This window comes from Ursus maritimus, unplaced genomic scaffold (assembly GCF_017311325.1).
Source record: "Ursus maritimus isolate PB19 unplaced genomic scaffold, ASM1731132v1 scaffold_20, whole genome shotgun sequence".
Lineage (NCBI taxonomy): Eukaryota > Metazoa > Chordata > Mammalia > Carnivora > Ursidae > Ursus > Ursus maritimus.
In genome coordinates this window covers 17,563,337-17,589,882 of record NW_024424453.1, presented here as the reverse complement: position 1 = coordinate 17,589,882, position 26,546 = coordinate 17,563,337, and the positions used below count along the sequence as shown (strand labels likewise).

General features: G+C 37.8%; 1 long non-coding RNA gene and 1 pseudogene across 3 annotated transcripts in view; both read right to left on the bottom strand.

The window, feature by feature from the left end:
* Window positions 1-11,646, bottom strand: part of LOC103678262 — a 76,244-nt gene extending 64,598 nt beyond the window's left edge. For 2 of the 3 annotated variants that reach the window (XR_005836550.1, XR_005836551.1), the window contains exons 1-3: window positions 11,482-11,646; window positions 4,346-4,502; window positions 881-1,090 (exon numbers count right to left, since the gene is read on the bottom strand). This is a non-coding gene — a long non-coding RNA (uncharacterized LOC103678262). The remainder of the gene's footprint in view (window positions 1-880; window positions 1,091-4,345; window positions 4,503-11,481) is intronic. The other variant, XR_005836552.1, reaches the window with a different exon arrangement.
* Window positions 11,647-18,563: 6,917 nt separating this feature from the next.
* LOC103681508 lies at window positions 18,564-19,932 on the bottom strand (annotated as a pseudogene).
* Window positions 19,933-26,546: the final 6,614 nt, after the last annotated feature.

Sequence of the window (26,546 nt, the reverse complement as noted above, 5' to 3'; positions counted from 1 at the left end):
CCACGTTACGCCAGTTAGAATAGCAAAATTGGACAAGGCAAGAAACAACAAATGTTGGAGAGGATGTGGAGAAAGTTGGTGGGAATGCAAGTTGGTACAGCCACTCTGGAAAACAGTGTGGAGGTCCCTCAAAAAGTTAAAAATAGAGCTACCCTATGACCCAGCAATTGCACTACTGGGTATTTACCCCAAAGATACAGATGTAGTGAAGAGAAGGGCCATATGCACTCCAATGTTCATAGCAGCATTGTCCACAATAGCTAAGTTGTGGAAGGAGCCGAGATGCCCTTCAACAGATGAATGGATAAAGAAGATGTGGTCCATATATACCATGGAATATTACTCAGCCATCAGAAAGAACAATTACTCAACATTTGCAGCAACATGGACAGGACTGGAGGAGATTATGCTAAGTGAAATAGTCAAGCAGAGAAAGACAATTATCATATGGTTTCACTCATTTATGGAACATAAGAAATAGCAGGGAGATCGGTAGGAGAAGGAAGGGAAGAATGAAGAGGGGGCAAACAGAAGGGGGAATGAACCACGAGAGAGTATGGACTCTGGGAAACAAACTGAGGGCTTCAGAGGGGAGAGGGGTGGGGGATTGGGATAGGCCAGTGATGGTTATTAAAGAGGGCACGTATTGCATGGAGCACTGGGTGTTATACGCAAACAATGAACCATGGAACAATACATCAGAAACTAAGGAACTAAGGATGTACTGTATGGTGACTAACATAACATAATAAAAAATTAAAAAAATAAAAACAAAAAAACCAACGGTACTTACATACATAGCTTGTCTTGGGCAACTGCAGACTGTGAGTAGATCTCCACACCCACCACCAGAATCTTAAAATTTATACAGAGGCCTTACCTGGGCTGTCACATACAACATCCATAAGGTTTCAACACCATATTACTATTTCAAGTCTGTGTCCATGGGCAGCTTCTAGCCTGGTGAAGGCAAGTACATCGCACATTCCAAGGACAGGGTGGGGGGATGAGGAGCTGTAATTGCTGGGGTCCAGTTCACAGGTCAATTGGTGGTCACAGGTTCTTGATGACCTCCTCCAACATGAACCTGCTGAAAATTTTAGAAGATCATTATAACAACATAGGCACACAAGAACACATTGCTTTTTTATCAAAGTAATACATTATTACATGATAGAAAATCAAGAAATGCAAAAAGTCATAAAAAAGAAATGAGCTACATCCTTGTTCCTACTTTCCCAAAGTAACCATCCTTAAAATGTTGGCATAATCCATTTGTGTGTATGTGAATTTCTGTGTGTATGCATGAGGCATGAGTTACATATTACAATAAAATTAGGATCTCTCATTATAGGGGTGCCTGGGTGGTACAGCGGTTAAGCGTCTGCCTTCGGCTCAGGGCGTGATCCCGGCGTTATGGGATCGAGCCCCACATCAGGCTCCTCCGCTATGAGCCTGCTTCTTCCTCTCCCACTCCCCCTGCTTGTGTTCCCTCTCTCGCTGGCTGTCTCTATCTCTGTCAAAAAAAAAAAAAAAAAAAAAAAAGGATCTCATTATAGTCATACATTAATGAATATATTTTGGATATAACTAATATTTTTTAAACCACAATTTTAGTGATTACAAAGCAATCTATTATTGGCTGGGCCTTAACTTATTCAAACTATTTCATTATTATTGCTTTAATTTTTTGGCATTATGATTAATACTATAAAATACACTTTTACATAAGTGTCTGTATGTACATATGGTTATTGTTTATTGCCTCAGTACAAAATAATTTATGTTAATATTTTGGGTCTACAAGCGAAAGTTTTCACAATTTGGGAACATTTTGCCTAGACCATATGATTTTCATCCTTCATCTTGTTAATGTGTTGTATCGCATTGATTTGCAACCATCCTTGCATCCTTGGAATAAATACCACTTGATAATAGTGTATGATCCTTTTAATGTATTTTGAATTGGGTTTGCTAACACTTTGTTAAGGATTTTTGCACCTATGTTCATCAGGGATATTGGCCTATAATTTTCTCTTTCTTCTCCTTCTCCTTCTTCTTTCTTCTTCCTCCTCCTCCTACTCCTCCTTTTTTTTTTTTTTCTGTAATAGCTGAGAAGGATGAGTATTGACTCTTCTTTAAATATTTGGTAGAATTTACCTGTGAAGCCATCTAGCCCTAAACTCTTGTTTGTTGTAAGTTTTTTGGATTTCTGATTAAATTTCATTACTAGTAATTGGTCTGTTCAGATTTTGTTTCTTCCTAGTTAAGTCTTGGAAGAATTGTATGTTTTTAGGAATTCATCCATTTCTTCTAAGTTGTCCAATTTGTTCGCCTTAATTGTTCATAGTGATCTCTTATGATCCCTGTATTTTTCTGGTGTCAGTTCTAACTTCTTTTTCATTTCTGATTTTATTTATTTGGGCCTACTCTTTTTTCTTGATGAGTCTGGCTAAAGGTTTACTAACTTTATCTTTGCAGAGAACCAGCTCTAAGTTTTACTTATCTTTTCTTTCTTTGTGTGTGTACATATGTATTGTGTAACAATTTCATTTACATCCTTTCTGATCTTATTATTTTCTTCCTTCTACTAACTGGGCTTTGTTTGTTCTTCTTTTTCTAGTTCCATTGGTTATGAATTTAGATTGTTTATTTGAACTTTTTCCGGTTTGTTGTGTGGATCTGTACGGCTACAAACTTCCCTCTTAGAGCTGCTTTTGCTACATTCCATAAATTTTGGAGCATTGTGTTTTCATTTTCATTTGTCTCGGTATGTTTTTTCATTTCCTTTTTGATTTTTTCAATGACCCAGCGGTTGCTGAGTGGCACATGGTTTAGCCTCCCCATCTGTGTTTTTTCCAGTTTTCTTCTTGTAACTTATTTCTAATTTCGTACCATCATAGTTGGGAAAAATGTTGAATACAATTTCAATCCTCTTAAGTTTATTTAGATTGTTTTGTGGCATAACGTGATCTATCCTGGAAAATGATCCATGTGCCCTTGAGAAGAGAGTATTCTGCTTTTTTTAGTTGGAACGTTCTGTATATATCTGATTAAATCCATCTAGTCTCATGTGCCATTTAAGGCCAATGTTTCTTTATTACTTTTCTGGCTGAAATATCCATTGATATGGGTAGGGGGTGTTAAAGTGTCCCCCTACTATTGTTGTTTTACTGCGAATGCCTCCCCCCCGCCCCGTGTCTGTTAATATTTGCTTTACGTATTTAGGTGCCTCTCTATGTTGTGTGCATAAATACTTACAAGTGTTACATCTTCTTGTTGGATTGATTCCCTTATCATTATGTAATGCCCTTCTTTGTCTCTTTACAGCCTTTGTTTTAAAGTTCTACTTTGATATATTGCTACCCCAGGTTTCTTTTCATTTCCATTTACATGGACTATCTTTTTCTATCCCTTCACTTTCAGTCTGTGTATGTCTTTAGAGCTGAAATGCATCTCTTCTAGGCAGCATATTAGATGGATCTTGCTATTTTATCCATTCAGCCACCCTATATCTTTTGATTGGAGCATTTAGTCCATTTACATTTAAAGTAATTGCTGATAGGTACATTTTTATTGCCATTTTGTTCATTTTTTTTTTCCTGGTTGCTTTTGTAGTTCTCTGTTCTCTTGCTCTCTTCCCTTGTGATTTGAGGCTGTTCTTTAGTACTATGTTTGGATTCCTTTCTCTTTATTTTTTGTGTATCTATTATAGGGTTCGTTTTGTGTTTTCCATGAGGTTCATATATATCTAGCTATGAATGCAGTCTATTTTAAGTTGGTGGTTGCTTTATTTTGAATGCATTCTAAAAGCACTACATTTTTACTCACCTGTTTTGTTTTTTGATGTCATATTTTACATCTTTTATTTTGTGTATCCCTTAACTAATTATTGCAAATATAGCTGATTTTACTACTTTTGTCTTTTAACCTTCATACTAGCTTAATAAGTGGTCGACCCACTACTTTTACTATATTACTTTACTAGTGAGATTTTTTCTTTCATATTTTTTTCTAGTATTAGCCTTTTCTTTATGCTTAAAGAAATTCCTTTAATATTTCTAATAAAGCTGGTTTAGTGGTGAATAACCCTTAATCTTTTGCCTGTCTGGAAAAACTCTTTATCTTCCTTTCAGTACTGAATGATAACCTTGTCAGGTATTCTTGATTGCCATTTTTTTCCTTTTAGCACCTTGAATATATCATGCCACTCCCTTCTGGACTGTAAAGTTTACGCTGAACGATCATAGTCTTATGGGAGTTCTTTTACATATAACTAATTGCTTTTTCCTTGTTGCTTTTAAGATGTTCTCTTTAATTTTTTGACATTTTAATTTCAATGTACCTTGGTGTGGATGTCTTTGCGTTCATCTTGTTTGGGACTGTCCATACTTCCTCGGCCTGGATGTCTATTTTCTTCCCCAGGTTAGAAAAGTTTTCAGTCATTATTTCTTCAAATAAGTTTTCTGCCCCATTCTGTCTCTCTTTTCCTTCTGGAACCCCTGCAATGCAAATGTTGGTATGCTTGATGTTGCCCCAGAGGTCTTTTAAACTATCTTTTACATTTATAATTATTTCATTCTATGCTGAAAGATATATGACATAAGCATGATGAAAAAAAATTTCAATGTAAGCATTTTTTGTGTGGAGAGGAGTATGTATAGTCACTTTAAGTCCCACCTTCTATTTCCTGAAATTTCAATATATAACACTCAAGCAAGCACCTGAGATAAAGCATAAATATCTGAAGTCTGGAGTTTTTTACCTACAAAAATATGATCAATCAGATTCATACTTCCATTTGCCACCAGAATATTTCGAGATTTACTAACCAACTATCTTCATTTTCTTTTCTTTCTTTTTTTTTTAAAAGACTTTTATTTAGTTATTTGAGAGGAGAGTGAGAGACCATGAGCAGAACAGGGGAGGGGCAGAGGGAGAGGGAGAAGCAGACTCCCCACTGAGCAGGGAGCCCGACATGGGGCCTGATCCCAACCCTGGGACCTTGGGACCCTGGGATCATGACCTGAGCTGAAGGCAGACGCTTAACCGACTGAGCCACCCAAGCAACCCCGTCCTCATTTTCTTAAATTCTTTTTTTTTTCCTGTTCATTGTGGGTGATTTCCACTTTTGTGTCTTTCAGATATCTTCTGTATCCTCTAATCTACTGTTTATTCTCTCTCATGTCTTTTTCATTTGTTATTGTATGCTTCAGTTCTGATTGGTACTTTCCTATATTTTCTAGCTCTTTATTGAAGTTCTCAGTGTGTTCATATATTCTTCTCCTGTTTGGTAAGCATATTTATGACCATTACGTTGAACACTTTATTGGGTAGACTGCTTTATCTCCCTTTCATTTAGCTCTTTATTCTGAAGGTTTTGTCTTGTTCTTTTGTTAGGAACATATTCCTCTATCTCTTCATTTTGCCTAGCTCTCTGTTTCTTTATATGTATTAGAGAGTTACATCTTAGGTATGTCTTCCAGTCTTAAAGGAGTGGCTTTATGTAGGAGATGTCCCATGGTGCCCAGAAGCACAATTCCCCCTGGCAACCAGAGCCAGGTGCTCAGAGATGTCCCCTATGTGGGCTGCATGCTCCCTCCTACTGTGATAGGGCTGTGACTACCGCTAGCATGCTGGTGTATGGGGCTGGTTTCCAGCCCAGCTAGCTGCAAGGCCTGACCGTGATAGCTGTTGGCCCGTTGGCAGGTGGGGTTATCATCATGATGGCTATGAGGCCTAGTCAAGGTGCAGGGCTGTATGTGCTCTTGGTGGGAAATGCATCCTGGCATTGGCAGTCTAGAGGGAACATTCCAAAACAGTGCCCACAAGCACCAGGATCAGCCACTGAATGAGACAGCAGAAATGGCTGCTATCAGTGTTTCAGTCCCTGCAGAGAGGCCCAGATGCCTCTTGCCTCTCTGGCAGATGCTCCAAGATTAGCAAGTGGGCTCCTTTACTATGTGCTTTTTGATCTGGTCTTTTCGTGCCAGTTACCAAATTAAGTGAGTTCGTGCCTGAGCCCTTTAAGAGAAGATTTACCTTTCCCTACAGTTCTGTAGTTTTTCTGGATGTATTCCCCGATGGTTTTCAAAGCCAGGTGTTTTGGGGGCTCATCTTTCCTGTGCAGAATCTAAGGGTTGGGATCCTGATGTGAAGCTTGAATCTCTTGCTCTTCACAAAGAAGTTCTCTACCTTTGTGATCCGTTCTGACCATAAAAGACCACACTTGGGGGGCACCTGGGTGGCACAGCGGTTAAGCGCCTGCCTTCGGCTCAGGGCGTGATCCCGGCGATCTGGGATCAAGCCCCACATCAGGCTCTTCCGCTATGAGCCTGCTTCTTCCTCTCCCACTCCCCCTGCTTGTGTTCCCTCTCTCGCTGGCTGTCTCTATCTCTGTCGAATAAATAAATAAAATCTTAAAAAAAAAAAAAAAAGACCACACTTGGCTTGTGGTTTTTTTTTTTTTTCCTTATCAAGAACACAGCTCTGCTTCTTCTACCCATCTCAGTGCTATCCTTGATTGCAGAGGCTCTGTTCATCCAGTTTTTAGGTCCCTTGCAGAAGGAATTATTCCACATATAGTTGTAGATTGCTATGTCTGTGAGAAGTGAGCTCAGGATCTTCTTACGCCACCATCTCGCACTGATGTTTGGTTTATTTCATTTATTTTTGCACAGCAAGAGTTTTGTGAATTATAAACAGTTAATTCATGTGTGACATTACCATGAATACTAAAAATGTTAACTCTAATTTTAAACTTGAATCAGTTTACATATTTTAGTAAACATAATGAGGTAGGTAAATAATTCACAAAAAAGTCTGCAGCAAGAATTCTTGTAACATAAACACAGTTCATGAAGAAGATGCTTTTCACAGGCTTCCCCAACCTTCTTTCCTGGGAAACTGAACCAAGGGGAGAGCATGTTTATGAAAGGAAGTGTTGCCATCCTATTTTGGTCCAACAGACTTGCTGGACCAAAAGGAAAACACACCTGCCGCTTTCTGACTGGGAAGTGGTACTGGATGGTGCAAAGGGAAAGGTGGGGCAGTAATGGATACAGTCTGCTGATAATGGAACTTTGTGAGAGAGAACAGGGAGAGAATTAGTAGTAAAAAAGTAAATAAGTTTAAGTAAGTTCACAAGAGTAAACATTTTTGAAAAGGCAAGAGTTTTAAAAGTGATTACATTTTGGTGGAAGCACCTATCTTAGTCTACTTGGGTGGCTCTAACAAAATACCATAGACTGGGTAGCTTATAAACAACAGAAATTTATTTCTCAAAATTCTGGAGGCTGGGAAGTTCAAGATCAAGGCACCAGCAAATTTTGTGTCTGGTGAGAGCCACTTCCTGGTTCATAGACAGCTCTTATCCTCACATGGTGGAAGGGGTGGGAGATTTCTCTGCATTTAGATAAGTAATTATGACCTAGGGAAATGATTCCCAAGAACCTAAGACATGATCAAGTTTACAATTATTTCTTTTCTTCTGGGCACTTTTTGAAAAACTTATAACTATATAGACCTTTAACATTAAAATAATACAAAAATAATTGAGAATAAAATTGAAATACAAATTAAAGCCTTCCATGGCAAAATTTAAAAGGGGAATTTTGTTGTTATTTTAACATTAGATCACTCCGCTGAAGATTTTTATAAGTAAATATATATTCTTAAATTATAACAATATTTTTTAAACTTCAGTTAAAATACTATTCTGGGGTATCTGAAATAGCAGATATTTTTTAAATGGATGATTACTAGGATATACGATGTTCCTACAAACGACTGGCTTTCTCCCAAACTTTTTATCAATTTAATGAAAATATCTCCAAAGTGTTTAGTCATTTCCCTACCTTCTCAAGCATTTAAATATTATCCCAAATGTGTCAGAAAAATAAATTAGCTAAATACATTTTTAAATAGTTATAGTTGACTTTGTACCATGACAGTATAAACACTGTGTAGTTTTCATTATACTGAAACAAGAAAAATAATGCAAATGTTTCATAATGGTTCAATAAATACATTATAATGAGACTTCCTGATACAATCTCATTGCCACCTTTAAGAGATATGGTTACAAATACTTTTGTAAAAGTCATAAAATGTTTATAATATGAAAATTATAATGTGGATGATTTTGTTTTTAAAAAGTCTGAAAAACCTAGAAGAAATACTAAAATGTAAGCAATATTTCCTCTTCAACTTTTCTAAATAAATGTATAATAGTTTTAATAACCTGAATAAGTTGAAAAAAAAAAAGTAGAACCACCACTGCACCATATACTTGAAAGTGGTTAAAATGGTAAATTTTATATTTTATAACAAAGAGAAGAAAAAAAAAGCCAAGAATCACTGTAATTTGAAGGCATCTATAGTAGCAACAAATTCCCCTATTTACATTTTAAACTCCCAAGATCACTAAACTAAAAACATAAAATAATGTGTATTTGTTACCATGACCTTGCAAAATTAAAATTAATCTATGGAAAAAAAAACCCCAAAACTGACAGTACTCTCTTATAGTGAATCTGTAAGTAAAAAGACCTTCTGAGTTCATCAGACGGATAGTTTATGCACACCTTTTCAAGTTCAATTCTCTTAATACATATTAATTATTGGCTCTTATGGCATACTATGTTGGCTAGCTTCATGAGTTTCTTGGTTACTTAAGATCTGGATAGTTGTGTGAGCACAATATGAACTCAAATCCAATAACTATGAAGGATTCAGTCATTCCTACTCAGCACCTTGGCACCTTTATAGTTTGCTGTCACATGTGCTGGGATTAGAAAAACTATCCTAAAAGTCACTATTGCAGGTTTTCCACTAATAAGATAAACAAAGATCTATTACAATGGGATAACTTAAATATACAGATATCTATAGTTTCATAATATTTTTTTATTATTAGAACTGTACATGTATACATTTTTTTAAAGATTTTATTTATATATTTGAGAGAGAGAGAGAGAGAGACAGCATGAGCAGTGGGGAGGAGCAGAGGCAGAGAGAGAAGGAGACTCAGGGAGCCCAAATTGGGGCTTGATCCCAGGATCCTGAGATCAGGACCTGAGCCGAAGGCAGATGCTTAACCAACTGAGCCACCAAGGACCCTATAATGTGTACACTTAATTATGTATTAACATGGAATCAATCATACAAAAAATTGAGAAGTGAAGGCTTTTCACTATGAACAAATGATATTTTGGCAAAATCTAATTGATCTTATATTATCATTTTTGAATCTGCATGAATATATTTCTTATTTTATTCATGCTATAACCTTCCATACAAATGGTATATGAAGGAATAATTTCTTCTTTTCAACAAATGTTAGGGATTGTAAAGGTCAGCTTTTGGCTTTATTTTAAAATAAAAGCATGAGGGGCACCTGGGTGGCTCAGTCGTTAAGTGTCTACTTTCAGCTCAGGGCCTGATGCGGCGTTCTGGGATCGAACGCCGCATCAGGCTCCTCCGATATGAGCCTGCTTCTTCCTCTCCCACTCCCCCTGCTTGTGTTCCCTCTCTCGCTGGCTGTCTCTCCATCAAATAAATAAATAGAATCTTTAAAAAAAATAAAAAATAAAAAAAAAATAAAAGCATGAATGGAAACAAGCTGATAACTACAGTCCATAGATAAATTTTATTAAATATACTAAATTAGGGTAAGTGATTTAGAGAGACTATCAGGTCTCTCTCAATTTTAGCTTTCAGGAAAATTGTTTTTGTCATTTTGGAGTATAAAAATATTGGAAGAACAATATTCTCGGGAGGTTTACAGAATACATTTAAGTAAATATTACCATGTAAATTATATCTGGACAATTAACAGAAATGTCTTATTGTATCATTATCTGTCTAGTCTTCTGGCATTGAAAATTATAATAAAGCAGGAGATCATGTGGCCTATGATTAAATCATTTTGACAAGAAATCCTACATTTACAAAGATAGACTTCCTTTGAATTGATGCTATGTGCAAACAAACACAATAACAAAAAATTCAAGCAGTCATGGAGTACTCATGTCATGAAAAGTAAGGATTCCTTCTGCCCCAAACTCTATTTTTCATCTCTAGAGGTACCACTGATACCAGATTTTTTGTCTTCCAGGAGACATTCTAAGAACCAAACTAATATGTACACCTTGTGTCTTAGTCCATCTGTGCTGCTATAACAAAAATGATGTGGTGAGGGCCATCTTCCCAGATGCAGACTTATTATAACCTCACATAGTGGAAGGGGCAAAGGATCTTTCTCTGGCCTCTTCCGTAGGGGCACTAATCCCATTCATGACGGTACCATCCTCATGAACTCAGCATCTCCCAAAGGTTCCACTACCGAACACTATCACACTGGGCATTAGGCCTCAACATACTAATTCTGAATGGACACAAACATTATCTATAGCATCTTATAATACAAATGACAGTCTTCCATATGAGTTTGTGTATCTGTTTTTAAACTTACTAAAGTCTTCTTATTGATTACATTTCAATCGATATAAACCTTGTTCTTTTTAATGACTGCAATAGATTTTCTTCAACTGGCGAGTTAATGGAATTTAAATTCTTCCAAATTTCTGTTATTCAAAAAATGTGCAAATAAATACAGGGTTATTTATTTCTGCAGGATGTACTCCTGGAAGTAGAACAGCTGGATCAAAGTCTCATGCTGTTTGTTTTGATAGCTATAGTCGAATTACATAACAAAAAAGAAAAATTATTTTGCACTCCTGGCAATAATGTATACACTTCCCAACAGAGTTTTTATCAAAATTTTGTCAGTGTTAAATCTCATAGTCAAAGAAAACTTGTAGTTTTATTTTTCGTTGACGAGGTTATTTTTTGTTTTAAAGTCACATTTATCTCCTTTTTTACAAACTGCCATTTGTCCATTTGTGTCTATTAGTTTTTCTTTTCAATCTGCGTTCTTTATCCAAGGTTAGAACTTTATTATATGTTGAAATATTTTTGAAATGCGTCATTGGTCTTATTGGAATTCCCCATGCAGTATTTTATTTCGTGTAGCCAAATTTTAGCTACTTTTGTTTTTATCATCTCTCCTTAATTCTGAAGAATAAGAACTATAAAGTTAAACTTTCATTATGACATGCAGGAGTCTGGTCAGGTAGAAACCCTCCGGCGCGACACTCAGAGCAGAGCAGCCCCGGCAACGCGCCTTCTTCCCGCAGGAGGCGCTAGGAAGCGGGGCAGGGAAGGCCGGGAAGCACAGCCAGTTCTCCCAGAGCACACACCCCTCCACTAGTCCTACTGAGTCTCCTGCAGAGGCGCGCCGGGAGCCCTGAAACTGCCGCACCACCTGAGGATGCAGCGCGCGGCACAGCGGGCGGGCGAGTGCCAGCTTAGAGCGCCGCGCGTCCCCGCGTCCGCCAGCTCCCGGCCTCCTCTCATCAGGCAGCTCCGCGTCCGCGCCTCCCGGACCCCGCTCCTCGCCCGCCGTCCGGCCCCACTCACCGCCCGGCCCGCTGTCCTCTCCGTACCCGTGACGCCAGGCCCGGGGTCTAACTTTCCCCGCGGAGCGGAGTAAAGAGGAGGGGCGAGGAAAGAGAGAAGGAAGAGGAGGACTTTTCAAATTAAAAACAAACTAGAGCCCGGAGGGGAGGGGGCGGTGCGGGGCTCAGGGGCGTGGTCCCGGCTCGCCCGGACCCGCCCCCAGGGCGCGCGGTCGCGCTGGCCTTGGACCCCGCCCCCTGCGCCTGGTGCTTGGCGCTCTGCCGCCGAGGGTCGGTTGTCCCCGGAGCGCGGGGTGCCCCCTGGTGTGGGCGTCCACATAGAAAAGGAGGGGGAGGGGGACACGGAGAGAGAAGTTGTCACAGCTGTAGTGTGAGGTGAAGAGAAAGGTAAGGGCCTGTCGACGGTTGCCTCTAATGGGAGACGCAAGTTTTTGAGGAGTTTTGCTGACAGGGATTACTGTGCGCGGAAAGGAAAAGAAACCACTCTTTCCCAAGAGCCCGGTTAATTTGCGTCTGCTCCCACCCCCCCAGACCTTTGGCTTGGAGAATTGGCCTTGGCAATGCAATGCTAGCAGGAAGCACTCAGGCGCAGGCCCAGGCATTCTGGCTTTTTTCCTCACAGAGTTGTAAGAGGCCAATATGATTTTGGAGGCGGGAAGGCGGGGACTCCGGAGTGGGGAGGGGAGCCTGTGTTTTCGGACACTGGGGGGAAAACTGCCATTTGTTAATTACCGTTGTTGAGCACAAATGCTTTCCCCCCTCCACCCCCCAGACTCCTGGGATTCAGCTTTGGGGTGGTCTATGGGGAGAAGCACTATCCTCTGACTGGAGCTGGGGGAGACTAAAAAGGTCCCTGACATTATATATATATATATATAAAGTCAGAACTGAGCAGAAATAAATTAGATTAACTCTGAAGAGTACTTGGCAGTGCTCCACTATGGGAGAAGTTTGGATAGGCGAAGGCATATGGAAGTGGAATTCTGGAATTTTCCATTTTACTTTCCATGCTATTTGTTAGTATGTGTGTGAAAATTTTTAAAAATCCTAATATATATATTATTAGCACAGGATATGTCAGAACTGTAGAAATAACGTGTTAAAGTATAAAACTAAGAAATAACCACTAAAGCTATGGTGATCCAAACTCAGGTCTTAAAGACATGATTCAATGATGTTCCAACTTGAATAAGTTAAGTGATAACAACTGCACTACTTTTTAAAAAATATTTTCTTGTTTTTTTTATTTTTTAATTTTTTTAGTGCAATAGAGTCTTGATGCTTTTTAGCTACATCTTTTCCTATTTGTTATTATTTTTAACTGATTGCTTTTATGTTGCCCCAATCCACTTGAAGTTAATATTATATAATTTAGTACAAAATTAAGAAATTTGCAACAGTACATGCAATCCATTCACAAGTTTATAAGATATGAACTCAATATACATTGTTAAAATTTTGGCTTACAATTTGACAAAATACAGCATCCTTTCTTGATTAAAACTCTCCACAGTGTAGGGAGAGAGGGAACAAACCTCAATATCATAAAAAGCCGTCTCTGAAAAGCCCACAGCAAATATCATTCTCTATAGGGGGAAAACTGATAGCTTTCTCCTAAGGTCAGGAACATGACAGGGATGCCCACTTTTCACTGCTGTTCAACATAGTACTAGAAGTCCTAGCCTCAGCAATCAGACAACAAAAAGAAATAAAAGGCGTTCAAACTGGCAAAGAAGAAGTCAAACTCTCACTCTTTGCAGATGACATGATGCTTTATGTGGAAAACCCAAAAGACTCCACTCCAAAATGGCTAGAACTCATACCGCATTTCAGGAATGTGGCAGGATAAAAAATCAATGCACAGAAATCAGTTGCATTTCTATACATTAACAATGTGATTAAAGAAAGAAATTAAGGAATTGATTCCATTTACAATTGCACCAAAAACCATAAGAGACCTATGAATAAACCTAACCAAAGAGATAAAGGATCAGTACTCTAAAAACTACAGAACACTTAGGAAAGAAATTGAGGAAGATGCAAAGAGATTGAAAAACATTCCATGCTCATGGATTGGAAAAATAAATATTGTTAAAATGTATATACTGCCCAGAGCAATCTACACATTCAAAACAATCTCTATTATAATACCATCAACATTTTTCACAGAGCTGTAACAATTCTAAAATTTGTATCGAACCAGAAAAGACCCCAAATAGCCAAAGGAATGTTGAAAAAGAAAACCAAAGCCAGAGGCATCACAATTCCAGACTTCAGTCTGTATTACAAAGCTGTAATCATCAAGACAGTATGGTACTTGCACAAAAACAGACACATAGATCAGTGAAACAGAGTAGAGAACCCAGAAATGGACCCTCAACTCTATGGTCAACTAATCATCGACAAAGCAGGAAAGAATACCCAATGGAAAAAAGACAGTCTCTTCAACAAATGGTGTTGGGAAAATTGGACAGCCTTGGGCAGAAAAATGAAACTGGACCATTGCCTTATACCATACACAAAAATAGACTCAAAATGGATGAAAGGCCTAAATGTGAGACAGGAATCCATCAAAATCCTAGAGGAGAACACAGGCAGCAACCTCTATGACCTCAGCCACAGCAACTTCTTGCTAGACACATCTCCAAAGGCAAAACTGGTACAGCCACTCTGAAAAACAGTATGGAGGTTTCTCAAAACAGTATGGAGGTTTCTCAAACTGGTACAGCCACTCTGAAAAACAGTATGGAGGTTTCTCAAAACAGTATGGAGGTTTCTCAAACTGGTACAGCCACTCTGAAAAACAGTATGGAGGTTTCTCAAAACAGTATGGAGGTTTCTCAAACTGGTACAGCCACTCTGAAAAACAGTATGGAGGTTTCTCAAAACAGTATGGAGGTTTCTCAAACTGGTACAGCCACTCTGAAAAACAGTATGGAGGTTTCTCAAAACAGTATGGAGGTTTCTCAAACTGGTACAGCCACTCTGAAAAACAGTATGGAGGTTTCTCAAAAGTTCTTGAAAATAGAACTACCCTACAACCCAGCAATTGCACTACTAGGCATTTACCCCAAAGATACAGATGTGGTGAAATGAAGGAGCACCTGCACCCCAATGTTTATAGCAACAATGTCCACAATAGCCAAACTGTGGAAGGAGTTGAGATGTCCTTCAACAGATGAATGGGTAAAGAAGATGTGTATATATATATATACAGTGGAATAGTACTCAGCCATCAGAAAGGATGAATACTTAGCATTTTCATCAGTGTGGATGGAATAGGAGGGTATTATGCTAAGTGAAATAAGTCAGAGAAAGATAATTATCGTATGGTTTCACTCATAAGTGGAATATAAAAAACTGTAGAGGATCATAAGGGGAGGGAAAACTGAATGGAAAGAAATCAGAGAGGGAGAGAAACCATGAGATACTCTTAACTACGGGAAACAAACTGAAGATTGGTGAAGGGGAAGTGGATGGGGTGATGGGGTAACTGGGTGATGGTCATTAAGGAGGGCATGTGATGTGATGAGCACTGGGTGTCATTGGCAACTGATGAATTGTTGAACACTACATCTGAAACTAATGTATTATTTGTTGGCTAATTGAATTTAAATAAAATAAATTTTGGCTTACAGAGTTAATTGTTTTTTATAGATATTAAGACAAGGAAAAAAAGATAACTTTTATATTTACCCCTCTGTGCACAATTCCACGTGACTTCATTCTTTCTTGGACATTTGAGTTTTATATAGTGTCACTTCCCATCAGGGCGAAGAGTTTTGTTTTGGATATCTTAAAGTGGAGATTTGCTGGCAATAAATTCTTTCAGCTTCCATTAATCTGAAAATATATTTATTTTGCCTTCACTTTTAAAAGTCGTCTTTACTAAATATAGAATTGTGGATTGGCAATATTTGGTTTTAAATCCTAACATGTTAAAGATATACCTGGTATCTCCATTTTTGTCTCATGGCAGTAAGCTCTCATTGCTTTTAAGATATCTTTTTATCTTTGGTTTTCTGCACTTACTCTATACTATTTGGTTTTCTTTGTATTTTTCCAGCTTGGGATTCTCTGAGTTTCATGGATATGTCAGTTCACATTTCCCCCCAAATTTGATTATATTTCAGCCATTTTTCTTTGAAATTTCTTCTCTTCTCCAGTACCCTCCACCCCTTATATCTAGGAATCCTACTGAATATATGCTGGAACTCTAGATATTGCCCAACAGATCACTGAGTTTTGTTTGTGTTTTTATTCTTTTACTCTTTTCTTAGAATTGGTTAATTTCTATGGCTGTCTCTTTAAGTTATTGGCCTTTAAATTAATCTATTCAGCCTGTCCAGTGATTTTTTCCATTTTAGATGTTAACATTTTCAGTTCTAATATTTCTATTTGGTCCTCCCCCCCCCACTCCCCTAATTTGTAATACAATATGATTTGTATTACATATGCAGGACTTATTTATTTTATAACTAGAAGTTTGTACCTCTTGATCCCTTTCACCCATTGAGCCCACTTCCCAACCCCTTGCCTCTGGCAAACACCAATCTGTTTTTTGCATCTATGTTTTTCTTTGTTTTGTTTGTTCATTTATTTTCTTCTTTTAGATTCCGTGTATAAATGAAACCATATGTTATTTGTGTTTCTCTGACTTATTTCGCTTATCATAATACCCACAAGATCTATCCATGTTGTTACAAATGGCAAGAATTCATTTTCTATATGGCTGAATAATTTCCCATTGTGAATATATACTACATCTTCTTTATCCATTCATCTATCAGTGGACACTTAGGTTGTTTCCATAGCTTGCTTATTTTAAGTAATGGTGCAAAGAACATGGGGTGCATATATCTTTTCAAAGTAGTGTTTTGGTTTTCTTCAGATAGATGCTCAGAAGTGGAATTGTTGGATTGTGCAGTAGTTCTATTTTTAATTTTTTGAGGAAACTCCTTACTGTTTTTCATTGTGGCTGTACCAATTTACAGTCCCACCAACGGTGCACAAGGGTTCCCTTTTCTCCATATCCTTGCCAACACTTGTTATTTCTTGTTTTTTGATGATGGCCATTCTGACAGGTGTGAGGTGATATCACAGTGTGCATTGATTTGCATTTCTGTGATGATTAGTGATGAGCATCTTTCCATGCACCTGTTGGCCATCTGTATGTCTTTGGTGGGAAAATGTCAATTTAGATTCTCTGTTCATTTTGTAATTGGAGTTGTTGTTATTGAGTTGTATAACTTCTTTATATATTTTGGATATTAACCCCTTAACAGTTATATGATTTGTAAATATCTTCTCCCATTCAGTAAGTTGACTTACTGAGCACACACACACACACACACACACACACACACCCCACACACCACACACACCCCAGCACCACCACCACGACCACCACCACCACCAAGAGAGATGTTAAGAGATATTTTCTTCCAGGAGTTTTATGGTTTCTGGTTTTATATTCTTTAAGCCATTCTGAGTTATTTTTTGTGTATGGTGTAAGATAGTGATCTAGTTTCATTCTATTGCATGTGGATGTCCAGTTTTCCCTACACCATTTATTGGAGAGACTATCTCTTCCCCATAGTATATTCTTGCTTCTTTGTTATAAATTAATTGACCATATATGCTTGGGTTGATTTCTGGACTTTCTATTCTGCTTTAATGATCAATTTTGTTAGTATTGTGCTTAGGTTCTTTTTCTTACTGTCCTTTTTTGTATTTTTTTTCTTTCTGTATTTTTAATAGGTATTTGTTTTATGGTTACATATGGTTTTGATGTCACATTTTACCTCTTTATTTTGTGCGTCCCTTAACAAATTATTGTAGATATAATTATTTGTACTACTTTTGTCTTTTTAACTTTCATACTAGCTTTAAAAATGATTAATCCACTTCCTTTATTATATATTTATCTTTACCAGTGAGTTTTTTGCTCACATATATTTTCTTGTTGCTAATTACTACCCTGTCTTTTCAGCTTAAAGCAGTCCCTTTAACATTTTTTTTTTTGTAGGGCTGGTTTTTTTGTTGGTGAACTCCTTTATTGTGTATTTGTCCAAAAAACTTTTTTTTCCCCCAGCTTTGTAACGATAATCTTGCTAGGCAGAATATTCTTGTTTGGAAGGTTTTTGTTGTGTTTTTGTTTGTTTGTTTGTTTTGTTTTGTTTTTCCTTTTAGTATTTTGAATATCATGCCACTTTATTCTAGCCTGCAAAGTTTCTGCTAAGAAATCTGCTGATGATCTTATGGGGGTTCCCTTATATGTAACAAGTTATTTTTTTGTTCTTGTTGTTGCTTTTAAGGTTCTCTTTTTATCTTTAACTTTTTTTAAAAAACAAAATTCACATTTTATTTAAGTTTAAATAAACTATACAAAATTGATTTTCTTCTCCAAAAAATAACAGCAATATTTTCTGTGTTATTCCTAGATAAACCACAAAACACTTATTTTTGTAGGTTTTCCAGGTTTTGTTTATAAATCAAGACAAAGCAGTAGATATAATCATGGAAAAAGAGGAAAACAGACAAATCAGTTGTCAGTATCCATGGCCTCTGATCCTGTCTTGACCATGAACAGAGGTGTTCAACATATACCTGCTAACCAGCTTATGAAGATGTAGGCTCAACAAAGGAATGTAAACAGAAACAACCCAATGTGGAATAACAATGGTAGTCTCTCCCATTCAAACTTTAACTGTAACTTGTTCCTTTAAGTTCATTTGATAAAGACAAAATCTACACTGCAATCCTTACTTAGCAAGCTAACACATTTCTCTCTCTCTCTCCATCTGTCTGGTAATTCCCTTAACTGTCCATTACAGATTTTTAACATACTAACACTCCTACTATTCAAAGGTCACTCGTGAGCTTCATTGTAACATTTTATAAAGTGTATTCTTTCCTCCTACACCTCTTCAAAATCTACATCTTCTTTTTTTTTTTTTTTAAAGATTTTATTTATTTATTTCACAGAGATAGAGACAGCCAGTGAGAGAGGGAACACAAGCAGGGGGAGTGGGAGAGGAAGAAGCAGGCTCATAGTGGAGGAGCCTGATGTGGGGCCCGATCCCATAACGCCGGGATCACGCCCTGAGCCGAAGGCAGATGCTTAACCGCTGTGCCACCCAGGCGCCCCCAAAATCTATATCTTCTAAGAACCGATAACTCAACAACTGACAATTGGATTTAGTGAGAATAAATGTTATGTCTAAAATGACTTAACTAAAACAGTTCCCAAATGCCATTAGTAGAGATCCCGTAGAAGTGTAATGTGGCACTTTCAGTGCTATCTTCTGGAAGAATAGGTGTGTCTCCAAAGCATGAGAGTTTAAACAAGGGCCATTTAAGTAGGCAGATTATCAATGGCTTATGTACTCAATGAGAGGTCGATAGGTCAAGATATTTAATGATTAAGTGACCTACATACACCTGACAACTTTTCTATAGATGTTTTCAAATTTCTTTCAGATTTTTCCAAATATCAAGCATAAGAGAAAGCCTACTTTAAAAGTCTCTTAGGTGCTTTCAATGGTTTCTGAGTTATCTGTAGGAAGCTCTGACTTAGTTGTATAGAGTTTGATATATGTGTCCACCATTATATCCAGATTATGTTTTGCATCAAAATTCATGTTAAGCAAAGCCAAGTTACTTAACCTTTGGTCTGTCAAAGTGTTCCTCAGGTATGCTTTGAGACACTTTTGCTCATTTTCATAGTGTTCATTCTCAACCTTCATCACAGGAAGAATACATAGGACTTTCAGCAATGCATAAACATTGGGAAAATTGATGTCTGGTAAATACAGGGTTTCATAAATCTTGGATGGAAGCTCTATATCTTTCCCTCTGTGTTTCCACTTGATTCTCCAACAGTGCAGCTCAGCTGAGAGTGTGTTGGGATTGGGCAAGTCACTTCTGTACGTGTCAGCATGGTCCTCCTCCGATGTATTAGATTTGAGCTGTCCCATTACAGAGAGTAAGATAAACATTTAAGAGCTTTGAGGTGCTGTTCTGAGAATATATGTTTCAGTTCCTGAATAATCTGTTCCACTATTGGAACACTTAGAGTTTCTTTATACTAACTCTCAGTGGTAAGCTGAGATTCCAGGTTACCTTGCTGGGCTCTGCAGAATTTCCCAGGGAGTTTCATCTGAATATCAAGTTTAGTTGCTAAATTTGTGGCTTCTTCAAACCAAAATTCACGATAAACTTCGATGTTTTCTATCACTTCATTTAGTGAATGCAGCACTGCAGTCAAGCCACTGGCTGCAAAGAAAACATCAGAGGTTTGCCCTTGGAGAATTTTCCCAAAGGCTCTTGTAAAAGATAGAACATTTTTAAGAACAGCAATGGTAATGATGAAATCAAAATCTGTTACTGCACTACAGAGTACAAAAGCTTGACCAGCTATATAGTTATTCCATCTAATATTTGTATTCATCAATTTTTTTTTGTTTGTTTCAGAGTCCTGATTTCATCTTCACTCAATTCTTTTATTCATTTTCTGTGTCTTCTACGTGGATTGTTCAAATGACTGGTAAGATCAAATATTGTGGTATTGCATTATCTTGAAGAACTGTCCTATAAGGACTCTCCCAATGACTTCACAAGTATCTGCTTCAGTTAATTTTGAGAAATAAAATAACCCAATCACTCTTTAGTTTTCTGATGCCTCGACAAAATGTATAGTTTACAGATCGTAGAGGTATCAAAGTGTTTGGCAAATAATTGATAATGTTTATTTAGTGGATTAGGTGTTTTATCTTCTAAGTCTGCTGTCTTACAATTCTCCACCCACTTCTGGCATTTGGCTAGATCCCGCGGGAACCTGAAGAAGGCCACGTCCAACTGCATGCTCTTCCTCCTGCAGTTGGGGGCAGTGCAGAAGTTTGGCATCATGGCCCACCCTCCAGCTGGCCCAGCCTTCCCCTCCCTGCCTCCCAGCAGCCCGCTGGCCCTTAGGGGCTGGGGAGGGGTTACCTTTAACTTTTGACATTTTAGTTATGTGTCTTGGTGTGGGTCTCTTTGGGTTCATTGTCTGGAATTTTCTGGGATTCCTGGATCTATATGTCCATTTCTTTTCCCAGGTTTAGGAAATTTTCATCCATTATTTTTTAAAAATATGTGTTCTGCCCCTTTCTTTCTTCTTTTTCCGGAATCCCTATGCTGCAAATGTTATTCTGTTTGTTTTCCTCTAAGTCCTTTAATATTCATTCATAATATTTTTAAAAATTCTTTTTCACTTTTGCTGCTTTGTTTGGGTAAGTTCTACTGCCCCATCTTCCAGATCACTGATTCATTCTTCTGCTTCAACTAGTCTGCTGTTGGACCCCTTTAGCATATTTTTCAGTTATTAAAATCTTCGGCTCTCTACCCTATGATCCAGCCATTGCACTACTGGGTATTTACCCCAAAGATACAGATGTAGTGAAGAGAAGGGCCATATGCACCCCAATGTTCATAGCAGCAATGTCCACAATAGCTAAATCGTGGAAGGAGCCGAGATGCCCTTCAACAGATGACTGGATTAAGAAGTTGTGGTCCATATATACAATGGAATATTACTCAGCTATCAGAAAGAACGAGTTCTCAACATTTGCTACAACATGGACGGCACTGGAGGAGATAATGCTAAGTGAAATAAGTCAAGCAGAGAAAGACAACTATCATATGATTTCTCTCATCTATGGAACATAAGAACTAGGATGATCGGTAGGGGAAGAAAGGGATAAAGAAAGGGGGAGTAATCAGAAGGGGGAATGAAACATGAGAGACTATGGACTATGAGAAACAAACTGAGGACTTCAGAGGGGAAGGGGGTGGGGGAATGGGATAGACCGGTGATGGGTAGTAAGGAGGGCACGTATTGCATGGTGCACTGGGTGTTATACACAACTAATGAATCATCGAGCCTTACATCGGAAACCGGGGATGTACTGTATGGTGACTAACATAATATAATAAAAAATCATTAAAAAAAAAAAATCTTCGGCTCTGTTATTTCTGTTTGGTTCTTATACTTTTGTTCTCTTTGTTGAAGTTCTTGCTGTGCTCATAATATCTTTTCCTGAGTTTAGTGAGCATCCTTATGACCATTACTTTGAACTCTTTGTCAGGTAAATTACTTATCTCCATTTCATTTTGTTCCCCCCCCCCCCAGGGTTTTATCTTGTTCTTTCATTTGAGACATATTTCTCTGTTTCCTCATTTTGCTTTTGCCTCTACGTTTGTTTGTATGTGTTAAGCAAAACAGCTGTCTCTTCCAGTTTTAAAGGGGTGGCCCTATGTGGGAGGTGAAACTTCCTGTTTAACCATGCCTTAGCTCTTGGTTATCTCTCAAATTGTCTCTGATTTTTTCAGACCCCTGAGCCCCAGGAATGCATTCCTTCCCTCCACCAAAGCATGGTGCTCAGGGGGTATCCCCTGTGTGGGTTGCATGTGTCCTCTGGCTTGGAGAGGGGTGTGTAAGGGGCAGGGTGTTTACCTGCTGTTTCTGGTGGGGCCATGGAAGTGGTGTGGGTGAATGGGGCACTCACCTGTCACCTCTGGAGGGGCTGCATCTGTGGCACATGGAGGCAGGGCACTTGCCCACCACCTCTGATGTGATAGCGGTAGTGGTGTGGGGAGTATGTTTGAGCCAAGGAAGCTGGTATGTGGGGTGGGTGGGTGCTTACCTGCCACAGTTGATGGCAGCACTAGCTCTTTAGAGTTAGAATGCAAAAATGGTGCCCACCAGCCTTGGTGCTAAAAAGGTAGTGGGAAAATGTAAAAAAGATGGCCACCATCATTCTGTTCCTAGAGAGAGTCCCTATAGGCTTTTGCCTTCTGGTGAATTTCCTTCACATGTGGTCTAGACTTTTCAAATTATTGCTTTTGCACTGGGTCCCAGGGTGAGTGATTCTGCATATGAACCCTTTAAGAGCAGAATTTCTATTCCATATAACTCTGGTTCTCTTGGATGCAAGCCTGTGAATTTTCAAAATCAGACATTTTGGAGGCTCATCCCTCCAGTGCAGGTCCCAAGGGTTGGGGTGCCTGATCTTGAGCACAAATCCCTCAATCTTCAGGGAGAAGTTTGGTGTTTGTAAGATCCCTCTTGTTTGTGGCTCACCATGACTAGTGTGGGTTTTGACGAGATTACATGTGTGCCTCTCCTGTCTGTCTTGATGTAGCCCTTTTATCTTTTGTTGTGGAGGAGCTGTTCAACTAGTTCTCAGTTCTTTTCAGGGGAAATTGTTCCATATGTAGCTGTAGATTTGTTTTGTCCATGGGAAGAAGTGCATTCGGGATCTTCTTATGTTGCCATCTTGAACCTCTTATTCTGTTTCCTTATTCTATCTTCCATGTCTCTGCTGAAATTCCCTGTGTTTGTTTAGTATGGCCATCTTTTTCTTTGAGTTCTTGACAATATTTATGAAAACATTTACAATCCTTATCTGATTAGTCCATATCTAAGTCATCTTGAGTGTATTTTTATGAGTCCTTTTTTCTTTTTCTTGACAACAGATCATAATTTCCTGTTATTTATGAGGTATATTGACTCAATATATGATGAAATACTGTTTGACATTAAAGAACATAAATGTTTACTGTTATAGTTTCCAGCTCCTCCCCTGTTGCTGCTAACATCCCTGCTCCCCAAAAGAACCCCACAAAAAACAAAACAAAACAAAAACAGGAGGTAGAAAAAAGGAATAGGAAGCTTAGATATGTGCATAGGTAAATGATAGGTCAATTAGTTCTTATGTACACACTGATATATTTGCCAGAATATTCTATAAAAGAAGTGATTATACGATCACTAGGAATGGAGGGATACTTTACACTCTATGCCCTTATCTATTTTTAACAGCTTTATTGAGATATAACTCATTCATTTAAAGTGCACAGTTCAGTTGGTTTCAATATATTTTCAGGGTTGTACAACAGTCACCACAATCAATTTTAGAACATTTCAATACCCTCAAATAAACCGCCAAAAAACCCAAAACAAAACACACCAAAAACCTGCACCCTTACCTTTCATCCCAATCTTTCCCCTCTTCCACCACCTCCCAGTTCTAGGCAATTATTAATCTGCTTTCTGTCTCTGTAGATTTGCCTATTCTGGACTTTTCATATAAATGGGGTAATGCAATATGTAGTCCTTTGTGACTAGCTCCTTTCATTTACTATGATTCTAAGATTCATCCATCTTGTAGCATGTGTCAGTACTTAATTCTTTTTACTGCTGGATATTTCATTGTATAGATATATCACATTTATTTATCCATTCATAAATTGGTGAATTTAGAATTATTTTCTATCACTTTCATGTATTATCTTTCAAAAAAAAAATAAGGCATTATTGAAACCCAAATAGTACAATGACTTTTGTAATTATATTTTAAGTTGATGATCAATGAGCTTAAATTGCTAACATAGGGAACTCTGCAAGCTTTTAAACATGAAGAGCTGAATGTTGCAATGAATATTTGCATGCACATATCTTTCATTAAATGTGTGAATATAAGTGTGATGGTTAATTTTATGTGTCAAGTAGCCTTGGTGCCCAGATTAAACGCTTCTGAGTGTGTCTGTGAGAGTGTTTCCAGATGAGACTAGCAGTTAACTTGGTGGATTTAGTAAATTGTCCTCATTGTGGGTGGGCATCATCCAATCCATTGAGGATTTGAATAGAACAAAAGACAAAGGAAAGAGGAATTTTCCATTTTCTTCCTGCCTCATTACTTGAGCTGGGATATCTCATCTTATTTTTTTCTGCCCTCAGACTAGGATTTATACAGTCAGCTCCCCTCATTCTCAGGCCTTTCTGTTTAGATGGAGTTACATCACCAGCTTTCCTGGGCCTCCAGCTTGCAGGCAGCAGATAATAGGATTTCTCAGCCTCCATAATCATGTAACTCAGAATACATCTCTCTCTCTCCCTTACTCTCTTCCTCTCTCTCTCTCTCTCTGTCTACATACATAATATTGGTTGTGTTTCTCTCAAGAACCCTAATATGTATAAGATCAGTTTCTAGTAGTTGAACAAAATGCAGTTATATTGATTTATAATTTAATTCATCTTTCATTCATTCATGTATCCACGTAATGGCAACTACATATATCAGAAGTGAACTTCAGCATTTATCTTTATTAGCTCATGATAGTTTTGTCATTATTTGGTTCATCTAGGGGCAGAAATGAAGGCAACCCAATAAGTTACCCTGAGCAGGTTAAAAATGTGACCTTTCTATGAAGTATGTGCTTCAGATATTTCCAGCACTTTTTAGTGGACTTGGGTAGTAACTGATTTTAAATCACTTCTAACTTACTTTGTGAACAGTTTGTCAAAACTAAGTCTTGTGTGAAAAAATTGTAGAAACTTTTTTTTCATTTTCCCATTATTTTTATTCTCCCTTACAGTTTCTTTCTTAATGTATTAAACCAGAAGATTTCTTGGGAATCATATTAGAAGGCTTACAACTTGAATAGTAGAGTTGACCTTAAAACAAGATGGGTTTGAACTGTGCAAGTCCACTTATACATGTATTTTTCACAGTATGGCACTATAAATGTATTTTCCTTATGATTTTCTTAACATTTTATTTTCTCTAACTTACCTTATTGTAAGAATACAATATATAATACATAAACATATAAAATATGTGATGATTGAGTATTTGGGAAGACTTTTGGTCAAGAGTTGGCTATTAATAGTTACATTTTGAGGGAGTCAAAATTTATGTGGATTTTCAACTATGTGGAAAGTTGGTGCTCCTAACCCTTGAATTGCTCAGGGGTCAGCTTTGTAGTGATCATTATTCCCTTTAAAGTGTGCAGCAGGTCTTATTTGGTTTTGGTATTTCAGCTAGACCTTAACTATGTGAAATAATAGAAGGTTATTTGTGGCAAGCTAGCAAAAGCAAATGCTATATTTCACTATGGTTGTGGTTTACGTTTTTATTACTTTATCCTGCACTTGACAAATCCATTCCATTAATAGTCTTTTCCGCAGCAACTTCCTGGCTAGCATGCTCCTAATCCTTTGTTTACCCTCAGAATGAAGTGTGGGCTTAGATATTCCTAAAGTGATTCCTACAATCTGTTCTCCAGATTGCTTTTCTAAATATGGTCTTTATATTTAGATTTTAAATTGAGCCTGGAACCTTTTATTTCATGTACATTTTATATTTCATTTATGTATGTTCTGAAGTATTGTGCTGTTTACAATATAAACATATTACTCTGTAGGAGGGGGTAAGATAACAATTGTTTCAATTGAGTATGTAGGGTATGTTGCAAAGAGAAAGAATCTAGAACTAGAAAAAGTCGTGGGAAGTTCAAAGCTGAATTTATAGAGTATTAAGAGTATTAGCTAGATCTTAGAATTTGAAAAGTTAATAAAGAGCTCTAAAGAAATAAGGAAATTGAAGTGTATCAAATACTTCTTCTGATATAATTTCATTCACCAGGTATTTTTAAGTGTCTGCCATGAAACATCTATTTAGGTTTCTTGGACATCACAGTGAGGATGAGTAGTGAATAGTGTCTCCTTTTGAAAGCACGAACTTAAAATTTCTTTTGAATCTGTAAAAAAATGAAAACAAAAACTGACTCAGTAGCCTGTGGTCTCCGTCTTACATGTGTGAAGATCTGAGTTATGGAGGCTCTGGGCTGGGTACAAGTGATACACATTCTATAAGCTATAATTGCTGCCCACCTCCCTGATAGCCACCACCTGCTCCCACTTTTAAAGATAAATGAAGCTGGACACTACTTTAAATGGCAGGATCAGGGGCACCTGGGTGGCTCAGTCAGCGAAGCATCTGACTCTTGATTTCGGTTCAGGTCATGATCTCAGGCTGGTGAGATTGAGCCCCCTGTCAGGCTCTGTGTTCAATGACAAGTCTGCTTAAGAGTCTCTCTCTCACTCCCCCTCTGTTTTTCCACCCTGTGTGCAGTGCACACCTGTGTGCACACACACTCTCTTTCTCAAGTAAATAAATAAATCTTTAAAAATAATTTTGAATTGTAAGATCATATTTTTATTGGCAATATACTATTGTAACA